At 45.2% G+C, this 15,010-nt stretch overlaps 1 protein-coding gene across 1 annotated transcript in view; it reads left to right on the forward strand.

The window, feature by feature from the left end:
• cass4 (Cas scaffold protein family member 4) overlaps positions 1–15,010 on the forward strand; it is a 28,069-nt gene that overhangs the window by 634 nt on the left and 12,425 nt on the right. The window lies entirely within an intron of this gene.

The following is a 15,010-nucleotide window of genomic DNA, read 5'->3' on the forward strand; positions in this document are numbered from 1 at the left end:
AAACAGTCGTCGATTGAAAATGACCACTTTATTATTGTTTTTGGTTTTGGAGGGATTATTATTAGGCTCTGTGTGGAGTGAGGAAACTTGCCCAAGGTTTCACCCTCTGCCTGGAATTGAACTCAGGTCTCTCGCTTGCAAAGCGAGTGCTCTAACCACTGAGCTACAGGACTCCACAAGGTGTCTGTAGTTTTGTAAACTATTTGATTCAAGTTGTTCTTTAAAACGAATGACGAAAACTTTGGTGAACCTATTTTTCACCTGGGGATGAGGTTAATTTAGACAAATATTCTGCTCCACCTCTCTCACAGGCTGACCACAATAATAATATTCCTAGTATTTGATATAGCCCCTTATCAAGTTGTCGAGACGTCTCAAAACGCTTCCCAGAAAATACTATTAAGTGAATTGACTGTATACTTAATTGATTATTGTAGCTTTTCAACAGGTCCAATTGACAAATTGACAAATTGTTGAACTTAGTCTACGAGAGGTGTCTGTAGTTTCGTAAAGGAACCGGCTACAAAATTAACAACAGCCACATTAAACCTCGCTCACCAATACAAAAGAAAACCCTGAGGTTGCCTGTACAGGTGCACAGGCTGACCACTGCAAAATGCCATCGCAAACTTTTTTTATTTGGCTTTGGGTGTCTGAGTAACTGACACATGTGGAACCATCACCATGCTTAAGAGTAGCCAAACCGGATTGAGAGTTCCACACACGTGTGTCACCTACGCATGAAAATTTCCCTGTGTTTGGAATGGAAAGCGCAATCTCTCCTTGGAGGGACGCATCCTGCTTATCTAATTCTGGAGAGCATTAGGCACAGGTTGGCACGGGCCAAATCTTGGGGCCACAGAAGTGTGTGTTTAGGAAACTTACAGCTCTTTATAATATTCCTTGCATTTGATTTAGGGCTTTTCAGGTCTTCTAGACGTCTCAAAGCGCTTCACAGAATAGACTGTAAAGTGAATTGACTGTATATTTGTGGGCAAAACCCGGCAGCCAATTGCGCACAGCAGTGTCCCACAAACAGTCATAGATTGAAGTCACTAATTTTATTACTGATTTTTTTTCTTGAGGGATTATTATCAGGTATGTGGAGTCAGGAAACTTGCCCAAGGTTTTACCCCGATTTGTCCAGCTAGGACAACTCTATCTGTAAGGGTTTTGGCTTGCATGGGAAGCTGATGGGAAGAATCCCTGCCGTATTTGACTGGTCTGCCCTTCTAGATCCTGATAAACAGCCAAGTTGGCTGTGTGGCTATATTGCAGACCCACCTGCCTCAGGGACCAGGCTATCAGGACCACAGCAGAGAACCGACTCAATTCTGATATTACTTTGCAAAGAACATCATCTTGGAGCCAGCTCAGCTCCAAGGAGACCCTGGATAGTTACTAGTTGTTTATATGACAGTTGACCAGCGCAGGTTTGAGCCCTCACTAGGAGAGGGGCATAGGAGTTGGGGACTCATGTGGTGTCTAAACCCCGGAATGGACTAGTTCTACGCGGAGAAATCCACCACTATAGACTCGATGGGCTGAATTTCCTGTTTCAGTGCTGTCAAATTGTATGATAATCCTAAGTCATTCTCCTGTAGGAGATGACAAAACATGTTGTGTAACAGTATTGCTGCGGTTATATTAAGCTGCACAACTGATAGAACCAAATGCATCCAAAACTGAATGCAATGCAGTAGCATCAAGCTAATTTAAAGGGGATATAATAATCCTTGCATTTTTTATAGTGCCTTATCACGTCGTCAAGACGTTTCAAAGTGCTTCACAGGATATACTGTAAAATGGAGGGACTGTGTATTTCGTGAGCGAAATGCAACAGCCAGTTGTGCACAGCGATATCACACAGACAGCCATGGAGTGAGTGACCAATATTCTTTGGGGGATCGTTGGCCATGATGTGGAGAAAGAAACTCCCTTCTCTTTTCAAAGCGTGCCATGGGACCTTTAATGTCTACCTGAACAGGCAGGCTGGCTTTAGTTTAACTTCTCAACTGAAGGATGGCACCTCCACCAAAGCAACACGCCCCAGCATTGCATTGGAGAGTTAGTTTAGACTATGTGGTTCCAAGTCCCGACATGGAGCTTGACTGCACAACTTTCTGACTCAGAGGTGAGAGTGCAACACACTGCTAGGCTGACACTATGTGGTGTGTCTATTTCAGTTCACTGAGTCCATTTGCCACTGAGGAAAGTCATTCAGACTCCAGGTCCCAGTGACTGAAATGAAGGTGATGGCTCAGTAGCTAACAGGAACAGACTCAGTCCTCAAAGCAGGAAACCTCCAGCCTTTCTCTTTGACCGTGCTTTAGGTCATCTTCCCACTCCATTTCACTTACCCCCACCACCCACCTCTCCTAAATCCAAACCCCAGTTTAGGTGCAAACTCTTCACTGTCCAGCGCCTTGGGACGTCCTCCCAATATGAAATGTGCCGTGTAAATGCAATTTGCTATTTGCGTTTGAAGAAGCAGGTCTGCAAAATGCTGCCTCTGGACTTGCACCACTAAGCTTAGGTAATGTCTCAGTTGGTACATCTATTGCTGGAGTGAGTAATAATAATAATCCTTACATTTGATCAGGTTGTTGAGATGCCTGAAAGTACTTCACAGAATATATTGTAAAATGGGTTGATTATATTTTGTGGGCAAAACATGGCAGCCAATTGCGCACAGCAGTGTCCCACAAACAGTCGTGGATTGAGTGACTTTACAATATCTGAGATGTCAGATAGACCTCAGTTCTAATCATCTTTGTTCTGATCCTGCACTCCCCCCACCTGATAATGGATCCCTCAGCCAAGGGGAAGAGTCGTCCACTATCTAACCCGTCAATTCTTTTCATTATTTGAAATACCTCAAATAAATGTCCCCTTAACCACCTCTACACTGAAGAACTTAATGCCAGTCTACCAAGGCCTCACACAAAGTAAAATTTGGAGAACAAATTCTCCCTGGAGGTTGTGGTTTGAACAGGTTGTGTGTCGGTCTCTCCCCTAAAGACAGCAGCCTACCCGTTTTTCCATTCTTTTCATATTCAGTAAGTGAAACACTTTGGGTCTCTCCCTGATCTCACTGCCAACCCCACCACCACCCGTGTGAAAGCTACACAGACCCAGAAAGTCCAGGATTCACTTGGTTCCCTGATAATGGAGGGAGAATATTGAAACAGAAATTTTTTTTACAAGCTGGAAAGCAAAGAGAAAATACGTCTTAACCAAAAGAGGCAAGAAAGGATTGTGTGCAAATGACTGCCACGTTTTGCCCACAAAATATACAATCACTCCACTTTACAGTGTATCCTGTGAAGTGCTTTGAGACCTCTCAATGATGTGGTAAGGCACTATATCAAATGCAAAGGTTATTATTATTATTATGCGACCGAACACAATGTACGGCCACACAGGTCAGTGGCTGGAAGGAGACGGGCCTTGAAGGAGACAAGAGATGGGGTGAGGCAGAAGGGTTCTGGGATGGAGTTCCAGAAGGTGGGGACAGAAAGGCTGAAGGCCCGATTGCCAATGATGGTCTTTGTGAATTTGATTCCTTGCCCGAACTTAGCCCAGAACCAAAGTCTCAGTGCTAAATCTGGTGCATGAAGAAGGAAGCCTACATGTGACTTTCTCAGTGAACGTGGGCTGCGGTTACTGGCTGCTATCACACACTACCACGATTGTATGACTCTTTACACTTGCTGTCACATCATATCTGGTGCCTGTGCTTAAATACCAAGGCATTTTCTCACAGAGTAGGTGAGTGTGAGTTGGCTGTAGTCAGATGTTTAACCCAGGATCTGTGATCATACGCCCTTTATCGTAACTATATATAGCCTGGTGTATCATTCAGTGTCCGTTGCCAAAGATAGTTAGATGTTCAGAATGTGTTACTTTTTTCCCCGCTATCTGATTTTCTATGTGCCTCTCACCTGGTGCTTTGCAGCTCTTAGAGCTGCTATCTGTGTGAATAACAATAATCCTTACATTTGATATAAGGCCTTATCATGTTGTTGAGACATCTCAAAGCGCTTCGCAGAATATACTGTAAAGTTAAATTGACTGCATTTTGTGGGCGAAATGTGGCAGTCAACTGTGCACAACAGTTTCACCCCCAAAAATACACAGTCAATCCACTTTTCAATATATCCTGTGAAGCGCTTTAAGATGGCTCAACGATGTAATAAGGCAAATGCCAGGATTATTATTGTGTTTTTGATTGTTATTCCCTACAGAGCTTTGTTAAGCACTTCTCTTCTACCTGTATCATTGTTTTCACGGGTAAAGTGCGCTGATCTGAGCACTCTCTGCTTACGTGATATGTAGTTTTGTGATCTATTGCCCATGATATCAAGAAGTGAATAACAGTGGAGGCAGATAAGCTGATATTGTTATGTTGGTCAGCGTGTGGTCTCACTGCTGTATGTGCTTCCTTGCCATGTTGTTGCAATCTCCCAGGCTGGAGATCCCCTTTAACACTGCACAATAGGTCAGAGCTTTCTTCCTGTGTGACCGAGGTCCTGGCTTGAGCTCCGCGCGGTTGTTATTGCTGGATTCATCCCCACTTTCTGGGTTTCCTCTAATTCCGCTGCGTGCTGGGCATCTCAAAAGAAGCTGAGACAGAACAAAGCAGCAGGCTGACGGCAGTCAGGGCATCGGGGACTGTGTACACAGAACCCTTTATACGGGGTTTCATTTCATGTGCAAAGCAGAGGAACGCCAAGCAAAGACCATTATTTGCTGTGGACAATCTTTAAGAGAGCGAGTTCCTTATTCTCGCCCTGTGTGGAGAGGGACAGTGCTATTTGTCTGGAGCTCCCTTCTGTTTTCAGATCCGGGACGGTTAGCTTTTTAATGGGACATTGACGTTGTAGTTTTCCTCCCGTCCGTTTTCTCTCCTCTCCTGAGAAGCAAAACCAAGGCTCTGTCTGCCGTTCAGGTGGACGATAATCTTTTGGGGGTCAGTCGGGTGACTGTCACATGCACAAACCCATCACTGTGCTTAAAAGTATCCAAACCACACTGAGGATTTCATGCATTCCACTTACACATGGAAATTCCAGAGATAGGCTGTTGAAATGGAATGGGCTCTCTCTCTCTCTCTCTCTCTGGAGCGATGCATCCTGCTTAACTCATTCTGGAAAGTATTATTCGCAGTTTGGCAAGAGCCAAGGCTTAGGGATTCCAGAGTATGGGTTGGGGTAACTCCTGGAGTCGAAGTAGTGCATGGCACTATTTGAAAAGAGAAGGGAATTGACAAAAAAAAGATTTACAAACAATGTACAGAACGAAAAGTGACCATTTGGCCAATTGGTCCATGCCAGTGTTTATACTCCACGTGAGTCTTCACCCATTCCTTACTCCTTCCCACATCTTTCTATTCCCTTCTCCCTTCCTCTGAAGGTTTAACTTCCTCTTAAACGCATCTCTACACTAACTGCTTCCACCATCGTTTCAGGCAGCGAGTTCCGCAATCTGTTTCAGATCCCCTAGATGCTATCTTGTATTCTCTGATTACAGACTCCTCAAACAGTAGAAACAGCCTGTTTGCGCTAACTTTAATGAACTCTTTTATAATTTTAAACGCCTCTATCAAGTGCCCTTTTCATAGTATCATAGAATTATACAGCACAGAAGGAGGCCATTCGGCCCATCGTGTCCGTGCCAGCTCTTTGAAAAGAGCTATCCAAATCAATGCCACTCCCCCGCTCTCTCCCCATAGCCCTGCAAACTTGTCCTCCCCAAATAATTATCTACTTCTCTCTTAAAAGTTGTTATCGAATCGGCTTCCATCACCCTTTCAGGCAATGCATTCCAGATCCCAACAACTCGCTGTGTGAAAAAATTTCTCCTCACTTCCCCTCTGTTTCTTTTAACAACTATTTTAAATCAATGCCCTCGGGTTACCGACCCACCCGCCAGTGGAATAGTTTCTCCTTCTTCACCCTGTCAAATTCCCTCATAATTTTCAAAACTTAATAACTATTAAGTCTCCTCTTAACCTTCTTTGCTCCAAGGAGAATAATCCCGGCTTCTCTCGCCTCTCCTGATAACTGAAGTCCCTCATTCCTGGTACCATCCTGGTCAATCTCCTTTGCACCCTCTTCAATGCTTTGACATCCTTCCTAAAGTGTGGTGCCCAGAACTGAACACAGTCTCTCGCTGAGACCTAACCAGTGTTTTATACAAATTCAACATCACCTCCTCACTTTTATACTGTGTCCCTCTGGATATAAAACCCCAAACCCTATTGGCCTATTTATGGCTGTATCTACCTGTGTAGGTACATTTAGAAATCTGTGGACGTGAATTCCCAGATCTTTTTGCTCTTCCACTCCTCTTAGATTCCTACCATCTAGGCCGCAGATGGCTTCTTTAAACTTTTCTTCTCCTTTCGAACCTTTCACATCTACCTGAACAAGCAGACAGGACCTTGGTTTAACGTCTAATCCAAAAAATGGCTCCTCCAACAATGCAGTGCTCCCCCCAGCACTGCTCTGGAGTTCCAGCATATACTATATGGCTTTGTAAATCCTGACATGGGGCTTGAACCCACAACCTTCTAACTTAGCTATCGACTGAGCCAGGCTGTTCATGGCTGTTTGTGGAATATTTGTGCACAGATTTGCTGCTCCATTTGCCTACAGTCATCCACTTTACAGTAAACCCTGTGAAGCACTTTGAGACACCCTCCAACATGAAAGGTTCTATATCAAATGCAAAGATTATAACAATAAATGTAGCACTAATTTAATGCATTGCATGTGCTGTGTGGAGAAGGTAATGCTGTGTAATGTGGCATATCTGCAGTGCAGATGCCGTATGTACGTTCTGTCCAGCCACAGACAGATTAAATCTGAGGAGCGAGATATCTGTGTACAGGACCCTCTCTGGCTGCGTAAACAAGATGGAATTTACACAGCATTTCCATGAGCATAGAAGAATATTAACAAGTTGAAAGGTAGGTTGCACAGGATGCTTGCAATCAAATCAATTGTCTTGTGTCAACCTGGCCTGTGTCAACACTGGCTAAGCTAGGTCTGCATCAGAAGGTTGTGGGTTCAAGCCCCACATCAGGATTTAGAACCTCGGACTTGACCTGAGGCTCCAATGCAGTGCTGGGGGTGGTTTGCATTGCTGGAGGTGCCGTCCTTCGCATGAGGCTGAGACTGAGACGTTAAACTGAGGGCCTGTCTGCCTGTTCCGGTTAAATTAAAGATCCCGTGCCACTGAGAAGGGAGATTCTCTCTCCCAGAGTCCTGGCCCCAAATACAATTGGTCACTTGTTTCATGGCTGTTTGTGGGACATTGCTGTGTGCAATTGTGTTGCCGCGTTTGCCTACAAAATACACAGTGACTCCATTTCACCATAAATCCCGTGAAACGCTTTAACATGTCCTTCCGACGCGATAAGGCGCTCTATCAAATGCAAGGATTATTATTAAGTGGGAAGAATCCCTGCTCCCAGTAAGTGATCTGAGCTTCCAAGTCTGGCCGATTAGCCAGGCTGGCTTTGCTGTCATTAGCAATGCCCTGGACTCGCTTGGCTCGGGAACTGAGACTGAGCCTGGCACAGAGGGTCGATTTGATTTAAATTTTCCAGAGTGCAACAGTGAGGGGGGTATCAGACAGTGTTACAGTGAGGGGTGAGCTCTAAGAGAGAGTTGCAGTAGGGGTAAGAGGAGGACTGTTTACGAAGAATTGAAGAATTATGAAGCCACTTTGGCCAAGTTACCAGCAGAAAACGTGGTGTGTATGGGACCTTACCTTGGTCAGAGAGGAGAGAGCTGGAAAATTAAATTGCGGTGGTGTGGGGGAGGGGGGGAGTAAATATGCAATAAAATCCTGGGAAACCTAGGAAAGGAAATTGAGTATTCCAGTGGGGAAGCGCGGTGAGCTTTCCCTGCTGATTAGGTTGTTGGCTGTGAGCCTCGGTGTGTAATGTATCTCAGAGCAAAGCTCCCCCTCCCACACACATACACACACAGCCTCACAACTACATGAGGATTGAACTGCGCCAATTGGAATGTGAGTCCTGTTTTCTTATGGTAATGAGCCCATTGATAGCTCCTCGGTAGTAAAGCGCACACTGGTGAACAGGGAAAAAGGACTGAAGTGGAGAGGTCACAGGCACAGAGAGGATCAGTGAGAGATACAGTCAACCAGCAACACCCTCAGTCAAAAGGAAAGACTGGAGCAGAAATGCCCAACTTCAGCTGAGCTAAATGCACCGGGTTGTACATTTCACTGACTGGATATGTTCTCTGGTACAACAGCATGGAGCGAAGAGTATGAGCTCCAGAATAAAGTTCACAGTGAGTATTCCTCTCAATCTAACGATAATAGTCCTTGCATTTGATATAGCGCCTTATCACGTTGTTGAGACATCTCGAAGCGCTTCACAGGATATATTGTAAAGTAGATTGATGGTGTGTTTGTGGGCAAAACGCGGCATTTGCTGTTGGTTTAATAAGTATTGGACTGTTACTCGTGTGACTGAGGTGCCAAGGTAGTGATATGGTTTGTTGTGGTTGTGCAAAGTGCTGTGGCGGGTGTTGAGTGAATGGGTGACTGCTCACTGGGCAGAAACAGTCACTGTCACAAAGGCCGTTGGTACACATGTCAAAATAAAAATGCCCTCTCACAGCGCGGGATATTAATAACCAGGAGAATGGTGCTAAAAGTTGACATTTAATCATTTGAAGCTCTCCAACTTAATTGAAATAACTCTTTGAGTATTGAAAAGTAGCTTGGATTTCAACCTGGCTACACAATATTAATAATAATCCTTGCATTTGATATAGCGCTTTATCACATTCCGGAGACATCTCAAAGTTCTTCACAGAGTATATTGTAAAATGGATTGACCGTATTCGTGGGCGAAACGCCAGCTAATTGCGCACAGCCCACAAATACAGTCAATCTCCAATGTACAATATACTCTGTGAAGAGCTTCGAGACGTCTCCAGGATGTGATAAGGCGCTATATCAGATGCAAGGATAATTATTATTATTGTGAAGCCAGGTTGAAATCCAAGACACTTTTCAGTGTTTTGTGTTTGCCTTTGAAGGAGGCAAACAGTCGTGGATTGAATGACCATTATTACTCACGGAAAGCAATCCGCCAATCAACATAACCACCAGGTTCCTGCTTACTGCCAGGTAAACAGAGGGGTTTGGAGTAAGGAAACAAGCCTAAGGTTTCGCCACCACCCGGGAATCGAACCCGGGTCCTCTTGCTTGCAAGGAGAGCGCACTAACCACCATGCTACAGAATACGTTACAATAACCTGGAGTGATGAAGTTTGTACACTCAGAGGCACTACCCCAGGTGAAGGACCAAAGTATATAAATGCAAGTTGTTGTTGCAGAGAAACATTGATGTAACACATGAAAACGATGTCTCTCTTGTATAGGGTCTGATTTGCGGTATCCGGGGAAATGGCTAAATCCGATTTCCAAAAGCCGGCAAAGCAGTGGAATAGGAAGCGTGGAGACTGAAAGGTCCGGATGATGTTCCATTCTCTGGTTCTTTTCCCTCACCCCTCACTGGGATGGCTTTGGGGAATTGGATTGCGCGGTTATGTGATAAATTAGAGGGGTTTTGGCAGTCACAGATTTAGAGCTTCCCATCACATTTGCAAGTATCGCAAATACACACTGTTGTCTCTAACTAACAAAGCATTGGGAATTGGCTGAGGAGCTGGTACTGCATCACTGGAAGAATTAACCCTTTCAGAACCTGCATTTCATGAGTGCTTCGTTTCATATCAGACTGCACTTGCCAACTGCACTCTGCCAAATATTAATAGAATCACAGAACAATTAACTTTAATGAGCTGATGATAGTTCCTCATTTTAATGTCTCGACTGAGGTATGGCACCTCTGACAATGCAACACAACCTCAGCACTGCATTGGTGTGTGAGCTCAGACGACATGATTCGAATCCTGACTTTGGGCTTGAACCCAGAACCTTCTGACTCAGAGGCGAGAACGCTACCACTGTGCTGACACACTGAAGTGAATGACCAATTTTTTTTATTTGTGGGGTTGTTGGCTAAGACATTGGGAAAAACTCCCTTCTCTCCAAACGAAAAAAAAGTGTAAAAGGGACACCAGAAGAGGAAGCCGATGAGAAAGAAGTTGACTCTTAATATAAACATGTTGATACTGGGCTCCGATCCCTGCACGGCAAAATGTTTTTATTGTTTTGAAATCCCACAGCTAACAAACATAAGAAACCTTGCATTTGATATAACGCCTTATCACGTTGTTGACACTTCTCAAAGTACTTTACGGAATACACTGTAAAGTGAATTAATCACGAGCATTGGTTGTGCCTTTAGCTCAAACCATTTGTTCCCACCAGTTAGCAATAACAACTGCTTGCATTTCTATAGAGCCTTTCATCTCTCCAAGTGCTTACCAAAGGGTTCACCCACAGAATGCACGCAGTCACACCACTTTACAATATATCCTGAGAAGCATATGGTCCGTCCTCCAGATGTGAAAGATGCTACACCGAATATGAGGATATTCCTATTAATAATAATAATCCTTCGATTTGATATCATGCCTTATCACGTCTTTGAGATGTCTCAAAGCACCTCACAGAATATATTGTGAAGTGAGTTGACGGTATATTTGTGGGTGAAATGTGGCAGCCAGTTGCACGCAGCAGTGTCCACAAACAGTCATGGAGTGAGTGACCATTTTTGGTCACCTCCGACATTGCAGCTTTTGAGGACGATCACACGGGTGGAGCCTGTCAGGAGAAGTGAGAGGGTTCCAGCCACTCGCTCCTGCAGAAGGTGCCAGAAACGAACACGCAGTCAAACACCGAGAAGAACTCAGAACACTTTCAGTGCTCATTGTGTTAAAGAGCTGAGAGTGACTACGCAGAGCCCCAGGGCGTCAGCCAAGTGACATGGATTTAAATGGAATCCAGGCTCTGTAGCTTAGAAACCCATTCCATGTCAGCTGCCCAGCCTCCTGGCCTCCCCCGCAGTCCTGTGCAGGAATGCTCGTACTGAGAGCAGGCTCCCTGCACCACATTAAGCTACGAATGATACACGGGTCTCTTTCCAACTTATAAGACGCAGCTCATTTCACAGCTTGCTGCTAAGACGCCCTGCGTTTTTGAACAAAATTACAAACTGAACGTAACAGACAATGTTTCGACTCTTTATTTTCCCACAATAGCTTTCTGACACACCTCACTGTGACATTGACACACACTAAACCCCCTACTGTGTTGCATTGTCGGAGATATGTTCTGTGAAGCGCTTTGAGATGTCTCGCCGAGGTAATAAGGTGCTATATCAAATGCAAGGATTATTTTTATCATAGATAAGATGAGAGCTCTTCAGCCTTGAACTGAGGAATCTCAGAGACACCTTTGAGAGTTGGGTAAGATACTAAATGGGGAGAGAGAGAAGTGAAAAACTACATTACAAAATTACATTTGTCTAGCGCCTTTCACGACGGGAGGATGTTCCAAGGTGCTAGTCAATCAGCGTTTCGGACCCGAGCTAGGGGTCAGGAATTGGGGAGAGTGGAGAGCAGGGAGAGAAAGAGGGTGACTAAAGGCATGGTTGAAGAGGAATGTCTGAGATGGGTCTTGAAGGAGGCAAGGGAGGGGGCAGAGTGACAGAAGGCCCATTTGCCAATGGTGAGGTGGACGAGGTGAGGCTCATGAAGCAGGTTGAAGGGAGGGAGCAAGCAGGTTGGTAGGGAGTTAGAACGTTGCAGAGGTAGGGGGGAGCAAGGCCATGGAGAGCTTTGAGGGCGAGGGAGGACCAGGATCTTGAACTGTATCCTCTGTGTGATGGGAAGCCAGTGGAGTCGGGCGAGGATGGGGGTGATAGGGTGGCAGAGCCTGGGGCAGGAGAGTTGTGGAAGATCTGCATCCTATGGAGGGAAGAGATGGGGAGGCCGACAAGCAGGAAGTTTACGTAGTCGCACTTGGATGTTATGAATGGGTGTATGAGGGTCTCAGCGACCTACAGTGGCAGAGTCAGGAGATGTTGCAGAGATGGGGGAAGTCAACAACAACAACAACTTGGATTTATATAGCGCCCCCTCACGCCGGACATGGCACGGATGTGGCGTAGAAAGGATAGTTGCGAATCAAACAAGACCCCAAGGTTCTGGACTGGCTTAGTAAGGTGGAGTGTGCAACCATGGATGGTGATACTGTCAGCACCTGAGGTGTGGAGGCGCTGACAGGAGCCAATCAGGAGAGCCTCGGTCCTCTTGACGTTCAACTGTAGAGAGTTAGCTCTCATCCAGGACTTGATGTTTGACAGACATTCTGTCAGGACAGCAGTGGTCCTGGAGTCGAAGGTGGAGGCAGAGAGGCAGACAAACACAGAAGTCACTGGGAACACTCAGCAGGTCAGGCAGCATCTATGGAGAAAGGAAAGTGAGTCAACATTTCGGGTCCACAACCCTTCGTCAGAACGTTGACTCACTTACCTCTCTCCATAGATGCTGCCTGACCTGCTGAGTGTTCCCAGCGACTTCTGTTTTTGTTTAATAATAATAATCCTTGCATTTGATATAGCGCCTTATGACGTCTTCAAGACGTCTAAAAGCCCTTCACAGAATAAACTGTAAAATGTGCTTTGGTGTAAATTCTTCTGGTGAAACGCATATAGATGCAATCGGTTGTTGCGTGTTTGCCCACAAAAAACAGCCACTACACTAATTAATAATAAAAAAACAAAAACAGAAGTCGACGGGAAAACTCAGCAGGTCAGGCAGCACCTATGGAGAAAGGAAAGTGAGTCAACGTTTCGGGTCCATGACCCTTCATCAGAACTGGTCACGTCGAAGAGAAGAGGGGAACTTCTTCAAGGTAGGCATTCCTAGGAGGAATTAATAATACCTGCAAGTGTTGTTGGATGCTTTAACATTATTGGGGGGGCTATGTTAAATGCAAGGATTATTAATGGAATGAAAAAGTCGCTGAATTGGCCATCCAGATCGGGTAAACACCGGGTTCAGGTTAATTCCCTGGTGTGGTGCTTGATTTTAGTTACACCAGTAACTGGTTTCAGTGACCTTAAGGCAGCAAGCGACCAAGGGTAAAGGACTGAAGAGAAAATGAAAGGCAAAACAATTGTGCACGAAAGAAACATTTAGCTGGTGGTTCATCGACCGAGATAGCAACAAGTGACTACGAGGCTGAAAAATGCGACCAGCACAAGATCCCCATTGTTCACCCTCAGCCCTGACCATGGGCACGGGGCAACTGCAAGGCTCAGATAGCACCGGCTTAATCCCTAAAGCCAGGCCACAGTATGTGTGTCATTTGCAGTGTTATCAGCTGTTTAAGACGCTCTCTGACAAAGTACATCCAGACACGAGTTGGAATTCAACCACCCTCACACCTGACTGTGTAGTGTCCTCATATACACGACCTGTGTGTGACCGGACATCACACCAACAGGGGAGTGCACACTGTCAGTCCTTATTTATAAACTAACGCCATAAATCAACAGTACACTGCCTCTTTATTGACCCCCATTACCTCTCTCTCTACTATAGCTTTATCCAGGAGTCACATAGAGAGTAGTGGTTAGAGCACTCGCCTCACAAGCGAGAGAACCCAGTTTCAATTCCTGGACAGGGCGAAATCTTAGGCAAGAGTCCACACACCTCTGTTTACTTATCAGTAGGTAGAAACCCGATAGATAGTCGATTGGCGGATCACTTTCCAGTGGTAATAATTCCTCCCCTCCAAAAAAATGTGTTCACTCAATCCACGACGACTTGTGGGACACTATTGTCCGTAATTGGCTGCCACATTTCACCCACAAAATATACAGTCAATTCACTTTATAGTATATTCTGTGAAGCGCATTGAGACGTCCCAACAATGCGATAAGGCGCTATATCAAGTGCAAGGATTCTTCTTTTGTTTTTGATACTGAGGATGCTTTTGCAGCCCCCTGTCACCTTCTTGCGCAATTGACCTTTCAACCTAGCTCAGTGGATAGCGCTTTCACCTCCAAGTTAGAAGGTTGTGGGTTCAAACCCCAAATAAGGATTTGAACTCGCATCCCAAATAATCCCTCCACAGAAAACAAATTTGGTCTCTCAATCCACGACTGTTTGTGAGACACTTCTGTGCACAAGTGGCTGTCGGGTTTTGCCCACAAATACACAGTCAATCCACTTTACAATATATTCTGCGAAGCGCTTTGAGATGTCTCAATGATGTGTTAAGAAACTATATCAAACGCAAGGATTATTATTATTCACACACGAGGTGTACCGGGCCGACACTCCAGTGCAGTGCTGGGGATGTGCTGCATTGTTGGAGATGCCATCCTTCAGAATTAAATTGAGGTCCCATTTGCCTGTTTCCCTTCTCTTTTCGATTAGTGCCTGGTGAGCTTTAATATCTACCTGAGATGCCTGATCCACAGCCAATGGGACCTCGGTTTAACGTCTCACCTGAAGTACGGCACCTCCAACAATGCTTTACAGCACTGCATTGGAGTGTCAGCATAGACCGTGTGATCCCAAATTCTGACGTGGGATTTGAACCCACAACCTTCTGACTCAGAGGCAAGAGGGCTACCACGCACCAGGCTGGATTACTATTATTCGTTCGCCCACAAATATGCAGTCAATTCACTTTACAGTATATTCTGTGAAGCGCTTTGGGACGTCTAGAGAACATGAAAAGCGCTATATCAAATGCCAGGATTATTATTATTATTATTATTCTCAGGCGCTTTGTCACCCTGACAATGCAGCCCTCTGCCCAGCCCTGCACTGTGGTTTTCAGCAGAGGATATGAGCTCAAGTGCAGGCTTGGGAGCACAAACCCACAACCTCCTGTCTCAGAGGTACGAGTGCCAACACCTCTGGGCCAAGCCACCGAGGAAATGTATCTGTTTAAAAATAGAGGTTTGAAGGTTTAGAAGTGCAAACACTCCTCACGTACAGAACTTCCAGTAGATGAATGCGGTGTGTACTCAACA

The sequence above is a fragment of the Callorhinchus milii genome, unplaced genomic scaffold (genome assembly GCF_018977255.1).
Source record: "Callorhinchus milii isolate IMCB2004 unplaced genomic scaffold, IMCB_Cmil_1.0 Scaffold18, whole genome shotgun sequence".
Lineage (NCBI taxonomy): Eukaryota > Metazoa > Chordata > Chondrichthyes > Chimaeriformes > Callorhinchidae > Callorhinchus > Callorhinchus milii.